Below are 5,269 nucleotides of genomic sequence, written 5' to 3'. Positions count from 1 at the left end.
GTTGCGGTGTAATAGAGGATACACTGGAAGGCCACTGTTACACTGCAACAAATATGAAAGGCTATTCCTCAAATTTGCCTCAGCCCTGAAAAACTTTCCAAATTTCAACAAATTTGTGTGCGAGACTGCCTCAAATTTGGGAAGCATTAATCCTCAGATCTTCAGCCCAATGAGCCAAGACTACCCAATTTAACTCACTAGGAGGCACTGTTTAGGACTCTAGGCCTGACTTTGGTTGCATTTCTTCAGCCTCTTTTGCCCAATGTTGGTGCTTGCAGGCACATATTGTTTTTTGTGATCCCTGATGATGGCAATGATACATTGCCAAAATATAGGAAGACATTAATTAAAGCTTTTATAAGTAATATTTTAGTATATGTTATTTCAAAAAAAAAATAATAGTTATGAGTAACCAATGCATACACCTATCTACCAGAATTACATGGAATAATAAGTTGTCCACACAGATCAAAAGAACAGCAATGGGCAGTCCTATCTCATGTGCCTTGGATAATGATTATATCAAAAATCCAAAAAAACAACTGTTGGTCATTACATTTCCTCAATCTTGTATATGGTTTTATGTTTTGTTGATAATATATGTTTGGTCTGGCCCCAATCTGAGTCAGAATTACTTCAGTTCTTATAGAAAATAAACTCCTTGTATTTCTGTATCAAGTTCACTGTTGAACTTGAATCCAATAACTATCTACCCGTTTTGGATACCTTAATTCAAAATCCCACAGGTCATGTTGAATTTTCAGTTTATCAGAAGCCAACTTTTACTGGCAGATATATTCACTTGTCCTCACACTATCATTCTTCACAGAAGATGGGTATTATGAATTCCCTTTTGTTAGATGAACTGAATAAAATTAAAAGCAATCTGATGTGTAATGGATACAACAGCCCCCAGGTTAGATAGGAGAAATTTCAAAAAAGAATATTAAGGTTGCACCAATGTCTTAAAGGGGCATTTCTGAGGCAAGAAGGTAGGCTAACATTAATTGGAAGATGATGATGGAGATGGTACTAGAGAGGATAGACCCTGTGCTGGAGAATCTGTTTTTGGAGGAGAGATTACCATTGAAGTCGTTTTCTTGAAAAAAAGGTATCTAGAGTTGTTTGCACAGCCTATTTTTTTTCATCATAAATGACCTTTTAACAGCTGATGTTCTCACTAACTGCATGGTAAACCTTTCTGAACTGCTGAATGTTATGATCTTGCTCCTCAAGCTTAGCAAATCCTGCTTCAATGAGACAAAAGACTTCAGCTAAATCTTTTGTTGTAAACTTTCTTGGCTCTGGATCTTCTGATTCTTCATGTTCTCGTGTTTCTATCAGCTGCTGTTTTATTTCCCTAAGGTTTTCATTGGTTAATTTTTGTGAATGGGACTTTAGTAAGTAAATGGCATCATTTTCATTGATGTGCATTGCCACTATCCACCACAGCTTTTTTGGCTTCAGCAATGTCTTCTGTGAAGCCACGAAAATCATCACAGAATTGAGGGCCCAGTTTGTTCCACACCCCTTTATGCTTCACTTCTTCTCAAGAATCAGCATTGTTTTTGATAGCATCATGGAGGTTATAATTCTTTCAGAACTCTCTCAAGGTCATCACATCATCTTCCATCAGCCTGAATGCTTGCAGGAATGTATGCCATAAGCAATAAGCCTTAAATGCAGAAATGACTCCTTGGTCTATTAGCTGCTGTAACGATGTAGTATTGGGTGGTAAAAATATGACCTTCACATTAGGGTGAAGGTCATCTAAAGATGTTGGATGTCCAGCCACAAGCAGAATTTTAAAATGAATTTTCTTTTATGAACAATAACGTTCCACAGCAGGGATAAAACAGTTCAGAACCAATCTTCAAACATTGCAAGTGTTACCCAGACCCTGAAATTTGACTTCCAAATAATGGTAAGAACTGCTTTAATATCGCGGTGAAGTGCAGGTTTGTTTTCATGCGCGAAAAAACTAGTTCCCAAATTATTAATTTAATTATCCTTATGGGGAGCTTTGGGAGCACGTTCGTAAGTACGGAACGCCTATAACCCGGGGGCTGCCTGTACTATTCAAAAATTATTGAAACTATTTTTGAAGAAAAGCTCATTAATAAGAAGATTCACGCGAGGAATACAGTGAAAGTAATTCATCAACACAGATGAATTTTCCAGGTCTATCTGTTCGTTACTGGAAAATTCTGCAGAAATCATGCGCAAAAAAGGAATCACGTGTCCAGCGGCTGTCTTTTTGGCAGTTGCTTAGTGTTACATGAAATATACTTTCTGGCTTGCATACTGAAGTCGAACTGTTAGCGATAAATGCTGTAACGTGGTTTTTCGTTGATTTTGACCTAGTAACGTCAGCCAAGAAATGTGTAAATCTCAGGTAATCTAATAAAAGTGCAATTATCAATTGTTCATAGCATAAATAGATTACCTTGGGTTCCAGAATGAGTGCTTGATTATATAAGAATATAACATGCTTAATTTTAAGAATGTTTAAAACGAGGCAAAATTTAACATGTTTTTCCGCTACAAAAACATAAAATAGTTCCTACTTCGTGATATAAATGGAGACTCAAGCTTTCGCTTTTGATAGCTTGTTCGTCTAATTTCTGCACGGTAGCGCCCTCTATTGAGCATTTTTTTTTCATGGCCACAATTCTGAACAATTGCGGGATTTCAGACTGATGATTCGATACCCAAAAGAGAAATGTTTGGAAGCGGAGAGAACAACCCAGGATTATGAATTATTGCTTTTTTTTAGTTTACCTAAAACTTCTTCACAAAGGGATAGTGTTATTTATTCGTTGACAAAATCTTTTATACATTATTTTTAATATACATGTGTGTGTGTGCGTGCGCGCGCGTGTATGTATGTATATATATATATATATTGCCATCAGTTATTTGAAAGCTACTGTTTTGTTAAAGAAAACTTTCTACAGCTACTGTTTTTTTCTTCTTCTTTTTAATCCATGTAGAGGAGAAAATGCTTTGTAAAAGGAAAACTGCTTTCATTGAAGGGAAGGGTATTTTTTTAAATAATATAATTAACGAATATTTTTAGATTCGAAGAGCGAACACTAAATAAAGTCTATTATTTAAAATCACAGAACGAAATAATTGTAATACTAAACTTACATGAGGAAAGAAAAATTTTGAACTAAATAAAATTAAGTATTTAGTGTGCAGGGGGCACCCGGGATTGAACCGGGGACCTCTCGATCTGCAGTCGAATGCTCTACCACTGAGCTATACCCCCCACAATCAAATTTCATTCTCTTTAGTGTTATTAACGTCTAATTGTTTTTTAAAAATATACGTAAAGTAATTTATTATTGCTTATTGTTTCTGTTTTGTGTTGTGATGTTTTCTTTTTCGCAGTTTTGATGTATTGGCATTCCTCATTCAGTTCAATTAAGTACGAACGATCGAACCCATCCTTCAAAAAACAAATTCCCTGCTATCCTTTTTTTTTAATCGTTTTTTTTTTTTTATATGATAAAATTGAATACAAATGGCTAGTATCTGTGATTGTACTTATAGTTGCACTACACGACACTGATCCCAATCTATTTAAACAATATACCATAGACTTATAAAGAGAGTGTTTATATCAATACAATACTTAGAAAACTCTAAATATCTGGAAAAATAAATATTTCTCCTGAATCAAACAACAGTATGGCAGCTAAGTTTAATCCGTATTATCCATATTATGAAGGTATAACTAAGGGTATCTTTAAATTAAGTAAAGGTGTGACTAGCAACGGCATGACGACTAGAATCTTTACATGGAGTGATTAAGTAGAATGGGTTGCCAGAGTCAGTTGTGAATGCTGTGTAGGTGAATAAGTTCAAAGCGAAGAATGATAGGCTTAGTGAAATGTTCATTGGAATGTTCATAAAGTCTATTATTTAAAATCACAGAACGAAATAATTGTAATACTAAACTTACATGAGGAAAGAAAAATTTTGAACTAAATAAAATTAAGTATTTAGTGTGCAGGGGGCACCCGGGATTGAAGTGAGGATGAGTACAGACTCCACAGAGATATTCGTGTAGTACTAGTGGTAACAACACCGTCACTACCAGTAAGGTTCTGTGTAGTAGTGAGACGGAGAGTTGTACAGTAGGTGTTCTCCGGCGATGAGTCTGCGGACTCCTTGGAGATTTCACGAATAATAATGATAATAATAATTAACCTCATTAGTCATCGCTATATTATTATTATTATTCGTGACATCTCCAAAGGAGGCCGAAGACTCATCGCGGGAGGACACCTATTGTGCAACTCTCCGTCTTCACCACTTACCAAACCTCTACAATCAATCATTAACATCAGCGCCATCTACTGGCCATTACCACCACCACAGCTAGTGTATTTTGTCTGTAAATTGCGTGTGTTCTGAAGGGCCGATTTGTCTGTATGCGTAGTGATGTTAACAGCATAGTGATGTTTGCAATTTGTTTGCAGTATATGTATGTAATTGTTAATAGCATAAACCGTCTCGCCTTCTATAAGTTTAACTCCAGGAATGTTAATGTAATAAATGATAATTTATTACGTGGATTCTGGCTTAAACACTTGGCCAGTAGTCATGCTAGTTTGACTCAACAATTTAACAACTTATTGCAAACAGACTCCATTTAAAAGTGGATTTAGAAAAAGGAGTTTTTTTCAAGTAATTACCGCCTGCGAAAAGCATTTAAGTTATTCACTGGACTTCTAGCAACTTCGATTAGTCAATATTTATCAACTTCTGCCTATTGAACAAAAGGGTGTTGTAGACCCTCCAGACAAACAAAAATACTAGTTATTAATTAACAAATTATTTCCAAAAAGCGAAAAGCATACTTTGGCATGGATTGATTATCGGAAAGCATTTGTCTCCTTCTCGCATACTTGGATTACAAAATGTCTAGAAATTTTTGGAATGAATAAAAACATCAGAAAATTCCTAACAACAGACCTGACCACTTAGAATACTCCCTGGAGTGAATATCAAGAGAGGAATTTTTCCAAAATAACTCATTGTCAGTGGCGCACTCAGGGGGGGCCTTCCCACACCCCAAAGAAAAAGGAAAAAAACAATAGAAAAATTTCCAAATATCTTTTCCTAATTAAAATTCATTTTTTATTTATGTTGTGTTGTGTCTTCTATTTCTATACTACTTATGAATTAGCGGTCACATAAGGTGGGAATATCCTATACCTCTTGGGAATCACGGCCACTGTGAACGCAAGACAAACGA

The 5,269-nt window shown here is 35.6% G+C and overlaps 1 non-coding gene across 1 annotated transcript; it reads right to left on the bottom strand.

The window, feature by feature from the left end:
* Positions 1 to 3,202: 3,202 nt before the first annotated feature.
* On the bottom strand, positions 3,203 to 3,274 carry TRNAC-GCA (transfer RNA cysteine (anticodon GCA)). The gene has a single exon. It is a non-coding gene; the product is annotated as a tRNA-Cys (tRNA).
* Between the last annotated feature and the right edge of the window lie 1,995 nt (positions 3,275 to 5,269).

This window comes from Typopeltis vanoorti, chromosome 6 (genome assembly GCF_054136105.1).
Source record: "Typopeltis vanoorti isolate ZY-2024b chromosome 6, IOZ_Tvanoo_1.0, whole genome shotgun sequence".
In the NCBI taxonomy this organism is placed as follows: Eukaryota; Metazoa; Arthropoda; class Arachnida; order Uropygi; family Thelyphonidae; genus Typopeltis; species Typopeltis vanoorti.
This window is presented reverse-complemented; position numbering and strand designations above follow the sequence as displayed.